The sequence below is a fragment of the Panthera leo genome, chromosome A2, assembly GCF_018350215.1.
Source record: "Panthera leo isolate Ple1 chromosome A2, P.leo_Ple1_pat1.1, whole genome shotgun sequence".
NCBI classification, from domain to species: domain Eukaryota; kingdom Metazoa; phylum Chordata; class Mammalia; order Carnivora; family Felidae; genus Panthera; species Panthera leo.
In genome coordinates this window covers 38,838,326-38,860,894 of record NC_056680.1, presented here as the reverse complement: position 1 = coordinate 38,860,894, position 22,569 = coordinate 38,838,326, and the positions used below count along the sequence as shown (strand labels likewise).

General features: G+C 39.9%; 1 pseudogene; it reads right to left on the bottom strand.

The window, feature by feature from the left end:
* Window positions 1-22,569, bottom strand: part of LOC122213119 — a 51,010-nt pseudogene that overhangs the window by 9,731 nt on the left and 18,710 nt on the right.

Genomic DNA, 22,569 nt, shown 5'->3' with positions numbered 1-22,569 from the left:
GCTGCCATTTTTCTGACTCCACCCCCCAAACTCCCAACACAGTCAGTAAAGAGAGCCTGTTTGCATTGAAAGACTCAGTCTAACACACAAAGAGAAGCAAAGATGAGAGGTGAATAGATAGAGAATCCAGAAGGCTCTGTATGATCCCTAGATCTAGCCATGCTGGACATGAGCCAATAAATTTTCGTTGACATGAGCCAATAAATTTTCTCCTTGGATAAGCTGGTTTGAATTGGGTTCCTGTAACTTTCAACTAAGAGGCTCTTGACAACTACACCTCTCTCTTCTGTGCTCCTGTAGCCCTCAGAGCCTGTCTTTATGGTATATGTATTCATATGTGCACCATCCTTCCCCACTAAATTGAGAAGTCATCTAGGATAGACACTGTGTCTCATTTACTTTGTATCCCCAGCCCCTTGCATAGTGTCTAAACAAAGTGTACATTCATTATTAGAATCTAGTCAAATTAACAAGAAACAGATAAACACTCCAATAAAATATGGTCAATGACATGTTCAGGTATATCCTAGAAGAAGAGTCCTGAAAAAATGCTCAACCTCACTGGTATCCAAGAAGTACAACTTAAAGCCACAGAAATATCATTTCACAGTCACCAAGATAGGTAAAATGTTGAACTCTAACAATAAATATTGGTGAAGATGTGGGGAAACACACCCATAGGTTCTTTGTGTTGAGTGTAATTTGATAAAACCATTTGGAAAGCAATTCGTCAAAACCTAGTAAAATTCAAAGCATGCATACCACTTAATTCTGTGATTCCACTTCTAAAAAAAAAAAAAAGAAAAGAAACCTTAGTGCATGTGAACAAGGATCCCCACTGCAGCCTTTTGGAAAAAATGAGAAAGCACCTAAAACTCCACCTTCAGAAGATTAAGTTGTAGCCATGCCTATCATGGAGTACTCCAGAATAGTTAAAATGAATGGAATGGATCTACACGTATCAACCCAGATCCACTTCAGAAATATGATGATGTATGTGGATCCTGAGAAACTTAACAGAAGACCATGGGGGAGAGGAAAGGGAAAAAAAAGTTAGAGAGAGGGAGGGAGGTAAACCATAAGAGACTCGTAAATACTGAGAACAAACTGAAGGTGAATGGGGGGTGGGGGAGAGGGGAAAGTGGGTGATGGGCACTGAGGAGGGCACCTGTTGGGATGAGCACTGGGTGTTGTATGGAAACCAGTTTGACAATAAATTATACTTAATATAAAAAATACATATACTGGCTACGTTTTGATGAATTCCTTTTTCTCTATACAGTTTTTGTCCCTTCCTTCCCCCCCACCACCAAATCAGGCAGTAGTTTTCAATTTTTTAATTTCCTAGGGGCTCCTGGGTGGCTCAGCCGGTTATGCGTCCAGCTTAGGCTCAGTCATGATCTCACAGTTTGTGGGTTCGAGCCCCGTATTGGGCTCTGTGCCAACAGCTCTGAACCTGGAGCCTGCTTCAGATATTGTGTCTCCCTCTCACTCTGCCCCTCCCCTGCTCACATTCTGTTTCTCTCTCTCTCAAAAATAAATAAACATTAAAAAATGTAAATAAATATTTTTTTTAATTTTTTTTAATGTTTATTTATTTTTGAGACAGAGAGAGACAGAGCATGAACGGGGGAGGGGCAGAGAGAGAGGGAGACACAGAATCGGAAGCAGGCTCCAGGCTCTGAGCCGTCAGCCCAGAGCCCTACGCGGGGCTCGAACTCGCGGAGCGCGAGATCGTGACCTGAGCTGAAGTCGGACGCTTAACCGACTGAGCCACCCAGGCGCCCCTGTAAATAAATATTTTTTAAAATTTCTTAAAAAAAGAAATATGATGATGAGTGTAAATCAAATTGCAAGAGGATACGTGGAAGGTGATACCATTCACCTGGGTTTTTTTTAAATATGAAATTTATTGTCAAATTGGTTTCCATACAACACCCAGTGCTCATCCCAACAGGTGCCCTCCTCAGTGCTCATCACCCACTTTCCCCTCTCCCCCACCCCCATCAACCCTCAGTTTATTCTCAGTTTTTAAGAGTCTCTTATGGTTTGTCTCCCTGCCTCTCTACCTTTTTTTTCCCCCTTCCCCTCCCCCATGGTCTTCTGTTAAGTTTCTCAGGATCCACATAAGAGTGAAAAACATATGGTATCTGTCTGTCTCTGTATGACTCATTTCACTTAGCATAACACTCTCCAGTTCCATCCACGTTGCTACAAAAGGCCATATTTCATTCTTTCTCATTGCCAAGTAGTATTCCATTGTGTATATATAAACCACAACTTCTTTATCCATGCATCAGTTGATGAACATTTAGGCTCTTTCCATAATTTGGCTATTGTTGAAAGTGCGGCTATAAACATTGGGGTACAAGTGTCCCTATGCATCAGCACTCCTGTATCCCTTGGGTCAATTCCTAGCAGTGCTATTGCTGGGTGATAGGGTAGATCTATTTTTAATTTTTTGAGGAACCTCCACACTGTTTTCCAGAGAGGCTGCACCAGTTTGCATTCCCACCAACAGTGCAAGAGGGTTCCCGTTTCTCCACATCCTCCCAAGCATCTATAGTCTCCTGATTTGTTCATTTTAGCCACTCTGACTGGTGTGAGGTGATATCTCAGTGTGGTTTTGATTTGTATTTCCCTGATGAGGAGTGACGTTGATCACTTTTTCATGTGCCTGTTGGCCATCTGGATGTCTTCTTTAGAGAAGTGTCTATTCATGTCTTCTGCCCATTTCTTCGCTGGATTATTTGTTTTATGAGTGTGGAGTTTGGTGAGTTCTTTATAGATTTTGGATACTAGCCCTTTGTCTGATAGGTCATTTGCAAATATCTCTTCCCATTCCGTTGGTTGCCTTTTAGTTTTGTTGACTGTTTCCTTTGCAGTGCAGAAGCTTTTTGTCTTGATGAGGTCCCAGTAGTTCATTTTTGCTTTTAATTCCCTTGCCTTTGGAGATGTGTCCAGTAAGAAATTGCTGCGGCTGAGGTCAGAGAGGTTTTTTCCTGCTTTCTCCTCTAAGGTTTTGATGGTTTCCTGTCTCACATTCAGGTCCTTCATCCATTTTGAGTTTATTTCTGTGAATGTTGTAATAAAGTGGTCTAGTTTCATTCTTCTGAATGTTGCTGTCCAGTTCTCCTAGCACCATTTATTAAAAAGACTGTCTTTTTTCCATTGGATACTCTTTCCTGCTTTGTCAAAGATTACTTGGCCATACATTTGTGGGTCCAATTCTGGGTTCTCTATTCCATTCCATTGGTCTATGTGTCTGTTTTTGTGCCAATACCATACTGTCTTGATGATTACAGCTTTGTAGTGGAGGCTAAAGTCTGGGATTGTGATGCCTCCTGCTTTGATTTTCTTCTTCAATATTACCTTGGCTATTCGGGGTCTTTTGTGGTTCCATATAAATTTTAGGATTGCTTGTTCTAGCTTTGAGAAGAATGCTGGTGCAATTTTGATTGGGATTGCATTGAATGTGTAGATTGCTTTGCATAGTATTGACATTTTAACAATATTTATTCTTCTAATCCATGAGCATGGAATGTTTTTCCATTTCTTTGTATCTTCTTCAATTGCCTTCATAAGCTTTCTATAGTTTTCAGCATACAGATCTTTTACATCTTTGGCTAGGTTTATTCCTAGGTATTTTATGATTCTTGGTGCAATTGTGAATGGGATCAGTTTCTTTATTTGTCTTTGTGTTGCTTCATTATTAATGTGTAAAAATGCAACTGATTTCTGTACATTAATTTTGTAGCCTGTGACTTTGCTGAATTCATGTATCAGTTCTAGCAGACTTTTGGTGGAGTCTATCCAGTTTTCCATGTATAGTATCATGTCATCTGCAAAAAGTGAAAGCTTGACTTCATCTTTGCTAATTTTTATGCCTTTGATTTCCCTTTGTTGTCTGATTGCTGATGCTAGAACTTCCACTATATTAAACAACAGCGTTCACCCAGATACTTAAAAAAAAAACAAATGGGCTTTATATACTATTCCACCTAATTTTAAGTTTAAAATATCCCTTAATAAAGTTTAAAACAGTATGTTGCTTATTGTCACACAGAATGTAGTAAAAGATAAAAACAGATGAGAAGAATAATCTGCTTTAGTGCATTTCTAAGGGAGAAGAGTACGAAAGAAGTTTCCATGAAATCTATAATGTTTTACTTAAAGGTTTCTTGTTTTAATTTTTAATTTTTTAATTTGTTTTACATGGTTTTTTATTTATTTAGAGAGAGAGAGTGGGACAGAGGGAGATTTTTAAGCAGGCTCTGCACTGTCAGAGCAGAGTCCGATGTGGGGCTTGAACTAACGAACCATGAGATCATGACTGAGCTGAAATCAAGATTTGGTGGCTCAACCAACTGAGCCACCCAGGCACCCCTATGTTTATGTGTTATTTCTTTGGGAAAAAATTTATCTGAAGCAAATACAGCAAAATATTAAGAGCTCTCAGGTCTAGGAGACAGGTAGATACTTTCTTACGTGTTAAGAAAAGAACTTTTTGAAGAATGATGATTCAAAAAATCAAATATTAAAAACTCGAAAAATATTTTAAAAATAAGTAATCCATGTTCACTTAGTTAGTTGTTGAGGGACTGCTCACCCCAGACCCATTTTGCTACAAGGGAGGAAAGCAAAAACAATTATGGCAGGAGGAGAGGAAGGAATAAAAATCCTTCAGTGTTTTATAATATACAGCAACCTCAACTTGTGTTGTAGCCATTTAATATAATAGAAAAGGGCATCTGAATTTCTGTACTGCAGATTTTCTGAAAGCCATGAGAGTTTACTTTTTATTTATTTATTTTTCTTAGCTTTCACCGTTACACAAAATCCCATTCACTGGAACCAGGATTCCATACCATCTGCCTCCTGGGAAACTCTGATAATCTGCTGGCCTAAAAGGTCCAGGTATCTGAAAGTGGCAGGTCAGCGAGGTTTTACAAAGGCCTCTCTGAAGACAGTTTACAACTTACCCTTTTCCAAGGTAGGAAAGTTAATTTGCTATTTATAGGTACCAATGTTTATGGTCAAAACGCTTCCAATTTTGTGAGCAATTGATTTAATTGTAATAACTTCTATAACCCAGCGGTCTGGACCTGGGCCAGCCACCAACATTCCCTGGCAATGTGCTTACGCTCTGGGAGGCTGAGACCCAGCCCTGTGAAGCTGGAGTAGAAGAGAAGACAATCTCGGTGCTTCTAGGTCAGAATGTCTGCAGAACAGGAACAAAAGCACATATGTCAGAGTCACAGAAAAGCTAACAGAGCGGCTGCCCTTGGAATAACTTGGGACTGATCTTGCCCTCCTCCATGAAGCAGTGGGGGGGGGGGTGTTGCTGCATTTGGGGTGTTTGTCTGGGCCCTCCATCCCACCACTCCATATAACAGGGCATGGTACAGAGGAGCCTGTGATACAGCAATAGAAACACTGTGATCCCTTCTCAGCCTACAAAGGTTGTGCAAGGGAGCACTGCTGAGTTCTTTGGGGTAGTTTTTCTTTTCTTTTCCACCAAGGGAAGAGGCAGACAAAAGGAATCTTACCTCCCCCAGGAGGACCAGCCACAGAAACCATGGTAGGGCATGGCCACATCAGGCAGGTGAGTTCACAACAGAACAGCATAGTTTGGCTCTTAGGTTGACCATTGAAAGTAGTGCAGAAGGAGGGACCTTGTGTTCTTTGGCTACATGACCTGATGCCTACCTTCAGAAAATGAGCAAACAAAGATAAGAACACACTGCAGAGAGCTTGAAATCGAGGGAAACAGGGGCTGTTGATGTCAAATACACTTCATGGAATCCAGTTTCCCCACGGAATCAGTTTCCCCACGGTGGACTGTGATTAAGACACCTGGCCTGATCCTCCATCGAAACTAAGAACCCAAGAGCCCAAACTTCCTGTGTCTGGCTTGGTTCATCACTAAGTTAACAGAACGAAGGAAACAGTGGACCTTGATTTGTAATCTACCTGGGCATTTTCCTTCTGCTTCAGTTGTGTTTCACATACATCTGTATTGGTCTGTATTATCCCTGAGTTACACCTACACATCTGGGAGAACACATAGGTACTTCCTGGGGCACAGGAGACAGGGTGACCCTCTTAAAATGTAAATATCATCAGGTCACCTTCGGTTCAACATCCTGTTGTGACATCTCATTCAGAGCAAAACCCAAAGTCTCTACCATAGCCCTCGGGCTCTGTGCAATATAGACGCCTTCCACCACCCACCGTGCACCTCGAACCTCACCTCCTACCCTCGGCTCAGTCACTCAGGCTAGCTGTGGCTCTCCAGCACAACAGGCACATGCCAACCTGGAATGTTCTTCCCCTGATACCTGGATGGCTTGCTTCCCCATTTTCTTCAAGTCTTTAATTGCCTGTCACTTTCTCTTCCCTGGCCATTCTCTATAAAATTGCAACCCTCAGCTCCAGTCCCCACTCTACACAGACGTATCTCTTTACCTACTTCGTTTTCTCCAAATGTGTACCACCATCTGACATTCTGCATGCTGTAGTCCTTTGTTTAATATCTGTCTGTCTTCCCTCCCACCCTCCTAGAGTGTTCATTTCATAAGTGCAGGGACTTGTGCCTGTCTTGATCATTGCCATATTCTCAGAGAGAAGACCGTAGCACATAGAAAGTGCTCAAATATTTATTGAATCCGTGAAGTACCTGAAAGAAAGATGTTCATTGAACCCAGAAGATGGAGCAAAATACAATTTTATCCGTTAAATCACGTTCTCATGGACACCTGTCACCCACCTGTGTTTCTCTCCCAGGGTTCCTGCCCATCTTGGATGAACAAGATGAGGTCTTTCATTCCCTACCTAATTCTTGAGAGAAAAGCCTTCTCAGAGCAAATAAACTTTTCTTGCCAACGTTGACTGCCTCTTGAGGTTTAACATCAATGTGTAGTTATGCTATTAACTTCTTGGCTTTTCCGTCTGTCTAATGAAAGACCGTGTTCTTAGAAGAGAGGATGGGGAGAAGAGAAGAAGGGGGAAGAGAGTCCCATCAGGTCACATCTTTGTATCTCACAGACGCAACTACACCAAATAGCAAATACCAGTCACTGTCCATGAATCTCATGAACAAGTATCACCAGAATAGGGACTTTCAAATGTCTTTGACAGCTAAACATTTAATATTGAGATCCAGGACACATGCACACAGGCACATTTATATTTCTGAAACAAAAGATTTATGAAACTGTATCATTATTTGGAGTGTGGCACTCTTGACATTTTGCATTCTATTCTATTTCATTTTTTAAAATGCCAATCTTGATCTTTGACTTCGTTTCATAACCCAGTGGATCACAGACCATAGTTTAAAGACCTCTGGTCTCAACTCTGAGCCCTTGAACTAGAATGTCACATGCATCTCTGCAGTCTCTCAGATAAATGTGGAACATACAGTCATTGCACGTCACCATTTTCCTGCTTCGTGCACAAGTATGATGTAAGTAAAAAATATGATATAAACGTGGATGTATTTTTTAAGACCTTTTATGTCTAAGAGAGAGATGTTGTATTATACATTATGAGATATTTTAGTAGAATAATTAAAAATAACTATAGTACCAGGTAAAATGTTAAATGTATAGAATATTCCTTCACCATGAGCGGTTTCCAAAGCCTGCACTCTTGTGATTATTACCAGATGACTGTCACTTCATACTAAACGAATTTACCGAGTGCTCTCCCTCCTTTTCTTCCTCCCTCTCTCTCTCTCTCTCTCTTTCTCCCCCTCCCCGCCCTGTCTCCTTCTCACACACACACACGCACACACGCACGCACGCACACACTTTATTCCAGCTCTCAGAACTCCGGCACTACCTTGGAGTAGCACTTGCTATGGAACTTTGTAAACTAAACATCAATCACTGAAAGGGTGAATTGTCTATACAAAAAGCAGTTATGCCTACTGGAAAAAAATGTTCAAGAAGGGGGGAGCATGTGACAAGTGTACAAATTTTATATTAGATCGTGCAAACAGACAAAAGCAGGTGGCTTTGACAGGCTGCAGCTTGGATCAAGTGGGATTTTATTTTATTTTTTTTTATCAAGGGCCCTTCTGATTCTAGGACCACCACATCATTTTTACATGCTGACTCAGACCGTCCTTACATAGTGTGTGAAGGAAGTAGGCAGCTGTTGTGATTCTCATTATGTGTTTGTGTAAACTGGGCCTCCAAGGAGTTAGTCACACTGGGGAAAAAGCCTCTCGTTCCCAGTTCCAGTTGCAGGAAGGAACCCAGCCTCCGTGCTCTATGTGCAGTGACATTGATTGCTTTATGGTTAGTAGTGCCAAAGAACTGGAAACAGGGTGGAGTTGGTCTGGAGGGAAATGGCTGGCCAAATAGTAATATCTATACTACAAAATGTTATGCAGCTGTTTTAGATCTGAGCAATAGCTTAAGTCTGAGTTTACTCAGAAAAGCAAGCTAGAGAAAAAGAAAAATATATATAGCATAATCCCATTTTTTTTTTATTTAGAAAGAAATGAACATGCTATACAGTATTTGGGTAGAATTACCTATAAGTGTTCATAGAAAGTTGTTGAAAAATAAAGACAGATATATACTAATGATCACTCTGAGTTACTTAGGGAGAGCTGGCGTATGGGCCTGGACAAAGGGGATGACAGGATGTATAGGTGGCTTTTTTGTTGTGTAATTACATTTCTTTCAAAAAGTAATATTTGAGAATTTAAAGATTCTGACAGAGGATATTTAAAACAATCAAAGAAAAGTACCTTTCTTCTACATCTGTTGTAAGTAAAGTGACCTTCTCAAGGTCTCCTACGTTGAAAGGGACAGCATCAGGACCGTCATCCATGTTTTTGACCCCAAGGCTGCACCCTTTCCTCAAAGCTACAAGCTGCCTCTCGTGTATCAAGTGCATGTAAAACTTTGTACCCCTAAAAGTGGTATTGGGCTGAACACACATAGTGAAGAAGAGAATAATGCCACGTAAGAAAATGGCCCGAATGGTTGTTGTTACCGCACAGTGTTTAATGCAAATTTAAGCATGCGAGTCAGGTACCACACTAGCTGTTGAAGAAATGTAATGCTGACAGTATTTGGCAATAAAATAATAATCACTGTGTGTATCTCTGATGAAATGAGATTTAATCCATTTGAGCTCCTAATTGTCTGCCACACTACATTAAAGATGGATACCACTATTGTCTCCACTGCTCAGAAATATGAAATTCAAAGCAATATGCACAATGTCTTGAAATAAGCTAGCTTAATGAACCAGCAAATTAGACCTTTCTATCTCTTTATTTAACATCCAGTTCCATGAATTTATCAGAGTTCATTACAAAGGTGCAATATTTAAAGAAATGCTGCTAAATTCATTTATGATTAGAACTAATGACTTTGAAAAAGACTTCTCATATTTTTAGAGAGAGCCATTATTTATTATTGAATTTATATGGCTTTGGGTAATAAATGTTCAATCTTTTCTCCCTTCCTTCTGTTATTTATAGTTTGAATTTTGTAATACAGCCTCAAAAAAAAAAAATCTCATGGAAAGAAGTAAACTTTTACTTGCAAACACGGCAATGGCGTTCAGGAAAACAATGGCAAAGCTTTCTTCTTGACCTGTGACAGGTTTTCAGTGGGTGGGTGAAAGGGAACTTGGCTCCTAGGATACATTTGGCAATGTCTGGAGACATTTTTGGTTGTCACACCTGAGGGGGGTGTTACTTGCAGCTCTTGGATGGAGAGCGCAGACGCTGATGAACACCCTACAGTGCACAGGACAGCTCCTTCATTGGTTAATTATCCAGCCCTAAATATCAGTCCCAAGACTAAGAAACCCTGACCTAGGTAAATGGGTCCCATTCAAAGAATGCTCCATTTTATTCGGTATTTTCTCAAATGAGATCACTTTTCATCTTGTCACATAGATTTAGAGGAAGACGAACTAGAAGTGTGGATCTGGATCACATGATTTTTCCCCCTAATAGTTAAAGTAATAATGACTTTAGCATCTGCAATAAAGACAATAGCGTTGAGGGCTAGAATAGAACCCTAGAAATATAGATTAGAGAAATGACTTTAACTTGTCCAAACTTTTGATATATTTTCAAGGGGATAGCTTGGCCATTTTGAACTAAAAGCATCTGGCTATCTAATGGGTTTCAAGATGTTAGCATTTTAGTCCAAAAATGCTTAAAAGAAACCTGCTTGGGATTCTCATTTAGATGAGAAGGGTCTATCTCCAGCGTCAAGAATGATGGCAAATAATGGGAAGATCACAAGGTCTGATTCATTGTAACTTGCATTTACCTAGAACATTATTTATGGTCAGTTCAATGTAGCAGTTCCACACTTTCTACAGAAGTAGATTTGATTTCAGTATTGCTGAATTTCTCTTTTAATGTTCTAGTCTCAGCTCTTTAACTTGAATCTGTCTCTCTGCATGCATATGGAATCCAGTTAATTTGATAAAATTTAACTTGGTATGTTTAGTATGCCTGTGATAACAATGATCAATGTTTCTTTAAGCCTTATGTATTTAAAGGCAAATAGAACCATTTTGAAGTGGCCCAATGAAGAAGGATGAAGAAATGGAAATTCTCCTCATCCAAAAGAAAATAACAATCAAGAATCAGAAAATAAAAAGATTAGAATCCCAATTAGCTACGCTTCTTGAGAACTAGGGTGTTTTGAAGGAAACTTGGTTTGATATCTAACATATGTTGGTAAATTCTTCGATCTCATTAAGTAGAATGAATATAACTGAAGCAGTCATAATTTAAGGGTCGTGTAACGTGGCCTTTTTTTTTTTTTTTGCGGCATTTCTTCTAGTGAGGGAAATGGTTTACTGGTTATGTGCTTGTCATGTATTTTCGGAAAAATAAATGTTACTAGCACATCAAGTCCGTGATTTTACTATAACTGCTCTCCAAAATAACGAAGTAGGTCTTGATGTTAGATCCCAGTCTATTTAGAGACAAATATCAAGTAAAGTACACAGGTAGGGCAAAAATTATGACTGGTACACAAATGAATGAAATCCTAGGGCAGTGGTTCAGAGTCATCATTCCACATAGGGTCCCCCTACAGCCCTGTCATCTTAACTCCTCCACCTCCACCTCAAAGTCATCATTCTGAACATTTTCATTATATAGCATTTTGGATGAACAAAGTAATAGGGATAGAGGTGTAATGGCCTCGGCTTGTCATTACATTGGTTTTTACAACCAGTAACTCTTATTGTTCATTGGGCCCTTGTGATGATGATCAGTAACATTTATATAGTGCGTACTACATGCCAGGATGTTGTAAGGATGTTACTTACTTGGTTTTGGGTTTTGTTTTGTTTTTTAACTCATTTAATCTACAAAATAACCCCATCTAATCAGATGCAGTTAGTCCTTAGTGAAGCTGGGATTTGAAACCAAGGATCTGCCTCTGGAGTCTGTACTCTTAACAACTATGCAAAACTGGGTCTCTTGTGAGAAAAGCAAGTGCCACACACCGTGTCAAAGGCTTTCACATATTATTTAACCCTCAAGGTACTCTTCTGCTGGCCCTCATTATCTCATTGACTACATGCAGTCGATGGGGTGAATCAATTCGTTTCTCACTAAGTTGTTTAGAGGGATAAACTTCCAATTACTCAAGACTTCAAGTCAGTGAAAATGAAAATGAGGAAGACACAAGAAGAGCCGTAATGATGTGAAAAGTAGAATTTTGATGAACGTTTATTCCCCATCTCATCGTTTTTAAAGCTCATTCTTTCTGTATGGCTATAATGTATTTATACATCCAGGCAGTATCATGTGATATAACTTATAAATTATATTATGTTATGTTATGTTATGTTATGTTATATTATATTATATTATATTATATTATATTATATTAATTTATAGGGGATGTTTGAGCAAAAATTTTATACTGATGGATCCATATTTTATAGTTACTACAGATATTCTCCCTGTCTGGGCCATTCCCTTGGCATACACAAGTCAACTTGGAAACTTACATTGTCTTCTTATAGCCTGTATATATGGACGACTTCATTTGCTGTGTACATTTAAATCCACTTTCACAGCCCATTGTCACTAATTGCTGGGAGTGTCTTAGACATAAAGAAGAATATGTCATTTTGAAGTTTCATCCACAAGATGAAATCAAAAACAGAACAGCTAGTCAATTTACAGAAAAGATCACATTGCTTAAAGGAATCCAAGAGGTTAGCTAAGTGAGCCATTTGGATATTCAAAGTATCCACTTCACAAATATTCATATAGCCTTATGCCAGCCACAGCAGAGACAGACCCCATGTGTCTGTCCTCAGGTTGCTAACAGTCTAGCCCAGTGGTTAAAAGCACAAAAGCCTGGCTGCATGACCTTGGGCAAGTTATTTAGCCTCTCTGTGCTCAAGTTTTCTCATCTGTACGATGGAAAACAGTACCTACCTCAAAGGGTTATGGTGAAGGAGTAGATAAATTAATAAATGTGAAGTGCTTAGCACAGTGGCACCCACAAAGTACACACATTACTGTGTGTCATGATTAATTTTATGTGTCAACTCGGCTAGGCCGCAATGCCCAGCTATTTGGTTTGAGAAGGTATTTTTTAGATGAGATTAACACTGAAATAGGTAGACCTTGAGTAAAGCACATTATCAAAAATGTGGATACGTCTTATCCAATCACTTGAAGGGCTTGACAGAAAAATACTGACCTCTATATATACATATGGAATCTTATGACTATAAATATATATAAATATAAAGATGGATGGATGGGTGGAATCTTATGACTATAAATACATATAAATATAAAGATGGATGCATGGATAGATGGATGGATGGATAGATAGATAGATACACATTCTGTTGGCTCTCTTTCTCTGGGGACCCTAACTAATATACTACAGGATAATGTAACTTGGATATGTATTTCTAAGCCCTTCATACATATTATTTATCACTTTGAATATCATCTCACTTATTCTTCATAAAAGCCGTATTACCTGCATTTACAAAGAAGCAAACTGGCCTAAGAAAGGCAAGTGACTTGCCCAAGGTCCATCCAGCTGGTACCTGACAGAGACAGGTGTCTCCCTCATATCCCCCTTCCTCAAGTAAATGCTTCCATTGTTTAATTTAGGGTTAAAAAGTTAGGGTTTCCAGTTCTGGGTGGAGTGATTTGTCTTCAGCTTACCCACAAGGCTGGGTGACACAGAAATATTGATGCAGCTGTTTTAAAACACTTTTCAAGCTATTGAAAGATACTAAATGGCAAATAATAAATTCCTGAAATGCATTTTGCCCGCCTTTGATTGTAATTCTTGCCTGAGTTGAACTGCAGAACTATGTTAGGGAAGCTATTCACAATATTGCAGACAGAAGCCAACTAGACAGGAAAGAGTGTGGAACCCACAGAGTCCCCTTATTACAAGAGCTGTCTGGCAGAGGGGAGCAAGTGTAACATCTTAAGTGAAATTAGTCAAGGTTTCAAGAAGACCAACTGTGCTTTCGAGGGGAACAAATGTCTTTTGAGATAGATGGGAGGTTCAACTGTTTGAGAACGGACTTTCATGTCCTGTCGTCTTATCAAGGGAGCGTATTAGGGAATTGGCAAATCCAGTCAAGCGTCTTCCAGTAAATAACTCTGATCCTTGAATGAAGCTTATCTGAGGGCTCACCAAAGACATCTAAATGAGTCCTAGAACCATCAGGCAAAACCAAATTAGCTAGTGTTCAGAAACAATTTCCTTTTATGTGCAAAGCTTGTTCTTAAAAAAAAAAAACCTACACAGTTCAGAAGAGCTGTAAGGAAATATTTTTACAATCTGTTCCACTGGTTAACAGATTGAGTTTAGCCTCAGCTGGTGATTTTTGTCTCCTTAATTATGGGCAATAACAACACTTTAAATTGATATGGCGCTTTTAACTTTGCAAAAGATGGTCAAGTTCATTTATCAACTGATCTACTTTGTTGTACTGTGCTATAATTTTCAGCTGATGGTCCAAGACAGCAGGCTAGCACATTATACAGAAAGACATGCTAAGAAGGATTGTCAATACATCTTTTTTTTTTTTTCTAAACAATTTAAGTGATGATGACATGCTCTAAAGAAATGTATCTGGTACAATTTATTTAGTCCCCAAAGAGAAAATATCTACATAAAGGCAAATGAATAAAGAACACTAGATAATATAAAAAAAATTGGTGGGCACCTGGGTGGCTCAGTTGGTTGAGCGTTCGACTCTTGATCACGTCATGATCTCACACTTGTGGGATCAAGCTGCAACACTGGGCTCCACACTGAGCGTGGAGACTGCATAAGAATCTCTCTCTCCCTCTCTCTCTGTCCTTCCCCCACTCATGCACTCGCTTGTGCACTCTCTCTCAAATAAATAATTTAAAAAATTAAAAAAAAATTTTTTTTAATTTCACATGCATGTTCTAAGTATCAAAATGCAAACCCAAACCAACTAGGAATGATTGGGGAATAAATTTTGCTGTGCATTTCTCTCTGTGAGTCTAGGTATTGAGAGTTTACTGTGTTTTAATGATTCCAAAAAATACTGGAATAGGATTAAGAGCAAGGGGCTTAGAACTGACTGTTGAAAGATACATGCTGTGCTTGGCTATAGAAGCATCTTTATTTGGTTTATTTAAAAAACTCATATACTCACTATAATAAGGAATTGATAGTTAGGTTGGCAAACCCTTCAACTGTAAAAAATTGCTAAATGGTGTTTAAACCAGCAGGAGAGGCTTTGTCTATACATTTTGTATTCCTGTTTTGAATTGTACGAGATAAGATTATGTGCCATATTTTTAAATTATGTGACAAAGGAAGGCAAAAGTCTTAAAATATATGAGGCTCTGAACTTATATTTAGATGTTTCACTTTTTAAAGAGACAGGTTTGTAAAATCAAATTGATAGAGACATGCTTACACAGTTTTGGAAGGTAAATCAAAGAGCTAAAGCTACAGAATGTGGAATTTCTATCCAGAAATAAGATATGAAGATAAATTAGTCAATGAGAGGTATGTGTATACATAAAATATGTACTGGATTATATTCTTTTGTGTTTGAAAAGAGAAAAGGCATTATCAAATAACTATATGTTATTTGCAATATGTATATATATGTATGTTGCTATGTTAGAATTAACTGCTATAGCAAGGATTTTTACACCAAAAGTGCAAAAATTCTGTGATTAGTCACAGTTTACACTTCATTTGGTCTCCATCCATTGTATCCCATCATGCTAACCAATCCCATTACAAATTTGGTCCTGCACTGACTGATCCAAGCACCAAACTGGAAGTTTGTTCTCTTTCAATATGCTCAGCAAAATTACTGTGGTCATTGCCTATTACCCTGAGAATGAGGTCTCTGTGTCTTTCTCTCTGTAAGTTCCATGAATTCTCTATCTGTAATGGCAAAAGTACAAAAGAAACCCAGGGCTACCGTATTGTACAACTTCAGGGGCAACATTCACATTTTAGTCTAAGTGAATCCCTAGCACTGTTTATACAGACTACCATGTGAGTGGTGCATTTGGAATGGTGCAAATGCCCTCAAGTTAGGCTAAGCCCTAGAAATTAACAAAAGTGGGTGAGGTTATATCAACATAGAGCATTTCCTGCTGTTTGATATTTTTCTCTTCACCTTTACAAGGGCCAAAGACTTCCATCTCATCTTCCTGGCTTTGCTTAGCACTGCAGTTTAGGCATATAATAGGACAGACCAGATTGGAAAATCCAGATGACCTAACATGGGCCAGGCATCCACACCCTGGCCCAAACAGCTGCATCCACAGAAGTGGTTTCATGTGGTTCAAATTTGCAAAAGACAGAATCTCTGAGAAAAGTGTATGGATCGGGCAAGCAAGTTGGTCACTCAGCTTTCTGTGGTTACATAGATGATGCTGGATTTTGTCAGGAGAGTCTATACTCTGTAAGAATATTCCTGTTATGCAGAAGTCATTCACCCTAAGATAATTACCCTTCCATGACAGTAAACATGCCTTTATGAGTAAACTTTATTATTTATTTTAAAATATTTGTCTCCTCTGAGTGGGAGTGGATTATAGTTTCCTGTCCCACTAAAGTCAGGCTTGGCCATATGACTTGCCTTAGCCAGTAAAATGCTAGTGAAAATGATGGCTGTCAGTTTTGAACAGAAGCTGTAAGAGCCATCATGTGCTTCCCCCACTGCTCCTTTCCTTTTACTATGTGGAAGCAACATGTTAGAAAGTCTTTCCTGTAGTTTAGGTAGAGTGAGGAGCTAGAAGCAGATGTGATACTGTCTGTCTTTTGATGGAAGTGTTTATCCATTAATATTTAATGCAATTATCAATATGATTTTATTTAGATATTCTGGGTTTTTTTCTGTTTTCCCCTCTGCCTTTTGTTCCTCTTTTCCCCCTTTCCTGCCTTTTTTCTGGTTATATTGTGGAAACTCTTGCTTCTATTATATTCCTACAAAGAGTGTTGATGATTTTGTTTTAGCAGGCGATTACCTTGGAAAGAGTCAAACAGTGAATTCTGTTGCCTGTGGAGGATCGCAGCTCACATCTCAATGTGCTTCTCTTAGCCTTCCCGCCCCCCAACCCCAAGCTGCTTTAAGTCTGCCTCACACATTGTTCAGGGGTCAGAGACTTGGACAAAGTTTATGCACAGAAGTGGTGGCCCTTTTGCTCTGCCTCTTTTCTGGGATTCCCTCATTACTTTCCAGCAGCAATGACCAGCTCAGAGCCTGTGATTCCTCAAGCCAGAAAGAACAGCAGGTTTTCTATTCGAATTTGAACCCACCCATGCTACTACTTAAGCTTAATCTAACACCACTGAAAGGGGAAATTCCTGTTATCATCAACTCTGATGATGACTCTTACAAGTTTTGACTCCTTAAATCTGTCTGCTTTTGCTCACTCTCCAGAACCTTCAGCAGTTTTATTGTTGTTGTTGTTTTGTTTTGTTTTGTTTTGTTTTGTTTTGTTTTGTTTTTAATGTATTTTGTTCAGAGTTCACAGTCATTATTTGCAGGAAGAGCAGATAATGGAACCTACTCTACCATAGTGGAGGCAGAACTCTCTAAAGCCAATTCTGAGATAGGTGTGTAAGGAGAATCAGAAATAAGATGTTATGATTGAAAGCCATTGAGATTTGAAGGTATATATGTTCCTCCAGCCTAATTTACCCTAAACTGACTAATTAGCCAGCTAGGGCAATCTGGGATATTACTCTGACTGTTTCACCCCTGGACTTGTGAAATCCATTCAAAGACCAATGAATTTCCCCAAAGCACACTGGTTTTATGAGTTTTGCTCTTCTCCTTACACTGGTAACATACTTTAAGTGGTACTCTTTCCTTCTTAATTTCTACTACAGTCATGAAGAACAATGCTCCTTAAGTTGAGAAGACATTCTCTTTCCATATCTCCACATTTCATTCTTATCACTGAAATCACAAGGTTTGGAGACCAGAATTCACAATCTAAATGGAACACACATCTACCATAGAGAGTCACTAAACAGAATTGGGCCTGGTAAAGTTATTAAATACTTAAGAGCACATAATTAATTGATTGTGGCTAAAACATGGGACCATATAGAAGCTATAGAAAGTAGAGATAAAAAGGAAATTATGCCAAGGACAGCATTCTTCTTGGAATTGCCATTTCAGTGTTTACTTCCGCTAAAATTGATTCCATAGGGAGTAGGTCTTTCATCCTGCAATACAGTAAAGTAGGTCTTTGACATCGTTGTTGTATACTATGTATGATGTTGCCTTTACTAGGAATACAAGATTGTGAATATGCAAGCTTCAAAATTCGAGTACATAACTTCTGTCTTTTAGTTGAGTAAAGTAATGGAAATACACACACACACACACACACAAATATACATATCTATCTATCTATCTATCTGTTTATTTATTTATTTATTTATTTATTTAATGTTATTTAGTCCCTAAGATAGTTACTTTGCAGTTTAGAATCTAATTGCTAGTAACACTTCTTCATAAAAGTCTATAGGAGAGGAGAGCCTGGGTGGCTCAGTCGGTTGGGCGAGCTCAGGTCATGATCTCGCAGTTGACGAGTTTGAGCCCCGCGTTGGGCTATATGTTGACAGCTCAGAGCCTGGAGCCTGCTTAGGGTTCTGTGTCTCCCTCTTTCTCTGCCCTTCCCCTGCTCATGCTCTGTCTCTCTCTGTCTCAAAAATAAATAAACATTAAAAAAATTAAAATAAATAAAAGTCTATAGGAGAGTTGTAGATTAGAAGTCTTATGGAAGTACATCACAGTCTTTGAGTATTGTTGATGTCCGCTTACATTATGAGTAAAGTCTGGGAGGCCAACCCCAGGAGATGTCTTACAGGCATCCTCACAACTTGCTTTTCCTGATTTTAATGCGCATCTATAATTCCTCATAAAGAATCTGAACATTATGTCCATATAATTAAACTCATTGTGTTTATTTTTTTTTCCTTTACCTATTTTCATCAGATTCAGCCAATCCTTTATTCAACAAATATTTATTAAATGGCTACTTTGTGCCACGCACTGGGGATGCAGGAGTGAACAAGACAAAATTTCAGACTTCATGGTGCTTCCATTCTAGAGGACAAGACAACAAGTAAGCACATAAGTAATACTGCTTCACATTGTGAAAGGTGCTGTGAAGAAACAGAATAGGGTATGGAGCTAAAATGCACTGGAACTCTCTTTTGCCCTGCAATCTCTTGACCTTTGCATCATCACTAATCACAGTGACTATTCTGAATTGTAAGTAAGCTCTGCACGAGAGATCAGTATTTTCTCCCCATTTTGCTTCTACATACCCCAAATCCAACCCACTCCATTGGCCCTGCTCACAACAAGGATAACCATCACCTGCTCATTTCTAAATCCATTGAACACTTCTCACTCTTTTTCTGACTTGACTCCTCTGCAGCGGCTGACATTGTTCCCCATGTCCTTGGAGAGCTTTCCTGCCTCAGGGACATCTCTGGTCATTCTTGGCTTCCTTTGGAGTCTCCTCTTGGTCTTGCTGCCCAGTCATTATACAGTAGCATTGTGGAGCCTAAGAAAGCTGGGCCCTCGAACCTCTTTTCTTCCTTCTCTGACATGTTCTCCTTGACACATCTCATGCACCCCCGCACCTGCTTCATTACCCACCTCACTGATCAAAAATCTGTGTCTCCTGCTGAGCTATTGCTCCCAAACACCAGACTTGTGTCACCGACAGCCTTAAAACACATCTACTTGGATGTGTCTCACATTGCTCAACTTCAATATGTTCAAAACTGAATTCACCATCTTTACTTCCTCCCTACCCTGCCCCACCTCCAGCCTGTTCCTTTCTATCCATTCCCCATCTCGGGAAATGGCACCACACTCTAATCCTTAGCTGCCCAAGCCAAACAGCTGGGTGCCACCTCTCTCCCTCACCCTCCATATCCACTTAGTTACAAAGTACAGTCAACTTGACTGCTTTGGTTTTGGACAAGTCCATCCACCTTAGACCAGACTCTAGTGTGGTCTCCATACTCTTGGATCTGCCCTTTCAAATCCCCCCTTCACACTACAGCCTGGATGAGCTTTCTAAGCTCTAACCTGATTGTGGCTTCCTTAGGCTTGAAGCCCTTCAGAGCTTCTTTCAGGGGAAAGACTGTGTTGCACACAAACCTCCCCACCTTCGTAGATTCTTTTACCTTTTTCCTTTATGAAGGAGCTCAGCTCTGCTGTCCGGGGTCCAAGTTGAAGTGGTGGGCCTGCATGGCCTTCCAGTGTCACACACCAACCTCCACTTCCAAAATCTCATGAAATGCCACACAATGGAGCGTGACGTCTGACTTCTTGGGCTGTGCCAGGTGACATAACCAGAAAGATGGAGAAGTTAACTTCGAATAGATATTCCTTAAACAAAGGAAAGTAGGATATGGAAGGGAGCTGGGCAGAGAACTTTCCCCTTCTTGCTACTTTTGTGGACTACAAGGAGAGGTTTCTTCTTATAATCTTTCAAGCAAAGTCCCTTGTCCCATGCAGATTCACCTGCTGAGTTAGTTACTTGCTGTGCCTCCTTTTGGCTCATTGTAACATGGTGGCCACCAAGGCCATGTGTTATAGTTCCCTCATGTTGCTTTGCTTCTGCATTTGCCTTCCTTCCCTTTATAACTTTCCTCACTGCCCTGGCCTTGCATCCCCCACATTAAGTGTCAGTGCTTTCATTTCTGCCTTGTAGTCCACTTTCTAGAGGACCTGGGTTAGACAAAGACCAAACTTCCTGGCCACTGCTTATCTCCCTGACTCTCGAGTCTGCTTTCCCCTCTCTCTTGCCCAGTCCCTACTTGCCCAGACCCCACACAGAATCCCCACACTCAGCAGCATGATGAATATGCCATATTCTCTTTCCCCCTGCAGGCCTCTGTACAGATGCTCTCCTGCCTCCCATAGAGAAGTCTTCTGTCTCACGTGGAAAGCATTCCTTGACACTACTGTTGCACCAGCTGGTTAAGGTACCATGTTTTGATGTTCCCATGGTGTAGACATTATTTCCCGCGCCCTCCCCCACCCCCCGCCCCGTGGAAGTGCTCCTCACCCAGCATGGTGATTGCCATTTGCTGGTCTTTCCCGCTAGACAGGAAGTTATTCACTTTTGTACCTGTAGCACCTGGTACAAAGGCTGACACATAAGAACCCAATAAATATTTAATGAATGACTGAATGGATGAATATGTGTTTTCAAAAAGGGATACATTTTATGAAAAAAAAAGATACACCAGCAAAAAAATTGAGCTAGTGTTCAATTATTTCCTGAGAAAGACTTAGTATACTTTTTTTTTTTAAGCGAAGCACACTCCATTCTTATTTTTGTTGTGGTGGTGGTTTATATGTATGTCACTGGGAACCTTCATCACATTAAACACTGTATAGTTCACTGGTTAGGTGTAGGACTAGGTATAAGTTTGGCTCTAGAGCCGGATTGCCAGTGTTTAAACTCCACCTCCCTCACTAACCTGTTGTGTGTGTGTGTGTGTGTGTGTGTGTGCATGTGTGTGTGTGTGTGTGCATGTGTGCATGTGTGTGTGTCTTTGACATACAGCTGGACAAAGATTTCCTTATCTGAAAATGAGCTTAATAACAATCTCTACCTCATAGTGATTGTTTGGAAGCATAAATAAGTAAAATAGCCAAAGAGTTTGGCACAGGGTTTGACACAGTGATGAGTAAGCATTGGCGATCATTACTATTATTATTTGAAGAAGGCATTTTTAGTATCACCTCCTAAATAATTTTGCAATCCATTAGGTAGAATGCTTCTTGTTGCAAGGTGCTGAAAAGCCCATCCTAAATGACAAACAAGACATACCTGGAAAGAGTGGAACCATCAAAGATACTATCAAATGCCTTGCCCTCTCCATCTCTATATCCACATGCTTCTTTGTTCTCAGTTGACCACCTGATGGGAGAGGGAAAAAACACACTCCAAGTGTGAAATGGAAATATTTCCCTCATTCTTATTGGACCGGCATTAATTATGTGACCAATCAGAATCACAGAAGTGGGGCAAGGGGGAAAGGATGCCATGTGATTGGCTCAGACTGCTTAACATCCACTCTAGAGCTTAGTCTTGGATTACATTCTCCCGAGTCATGAGACATGTGGAATGTTGAATACTTGCTCAGGAGCTAGGTTCTGTTAAGAAGAAAGAAAGGGGTGAATGGAGGCTGATTGGGCAATCAGCAGTGTTTACTACATGTACTGTTGCTGTCAGGAAGTAGGGAGATACCTCTGTTAATGAAAAGAATGGATTAGAGAACATTGCATTAAGCCTAGAAGCTATGTGACCAGGTATAAAAAATAAAGTATATATTTATATGTCTATTTTACATGTGGATAGCTAATATTTATTGAGAGACTGCTTTGTGCCAGACACTATGCAAAGTCCTTCGTACTCACTGATTTCCTTCAATCTTCACAAACACATCATTCGTTAATAAGGCAATACTTAATGAGTACATCCCATATTTCAGGCACTGTCTAGTCACTAGGAATATAGTAACAGTCACAAAAGACCAAGACCTCATTCTCTCATGTCCCCTGCATTCTGTACTTAGGAAACTGCAGCCCAGGGAGAGAGAATGAGGTGCACCATATCCCAGAGCTTGAATGTGACAGAGTTGGGATTTGAATTCAGGGAATCTAACTCCAACGCCAAGAGTAAGTTGGGACAGGAAAATGTTTGGCTCTAAGTGAAGTACTGTAAATGTGAAGTAAGATGTTAACTGAAACTCGGTCACAGTACTCAGCCAATCCCAGACTCCCTTCTTTCAAACCTGTTTTCCCAGAGAGGGTTCTGCGTGTCTTGGAAAAGGCCTTGCTCCGGGGGGCAGGCACCATGACCTGCAGTGGACTCACCACAAGAGAGCACCCAGGACCACGAAGGGCAGTCAGCAGGCTAGAAAGAGTGCAGCAAACAGAAACTGTGAGGGCTGAGGCCCCAGGAGAGCTCTGCACAGATTTAAACTCCCCTTAGGAATTCATCCTTCTTCCCAGACCTCCACT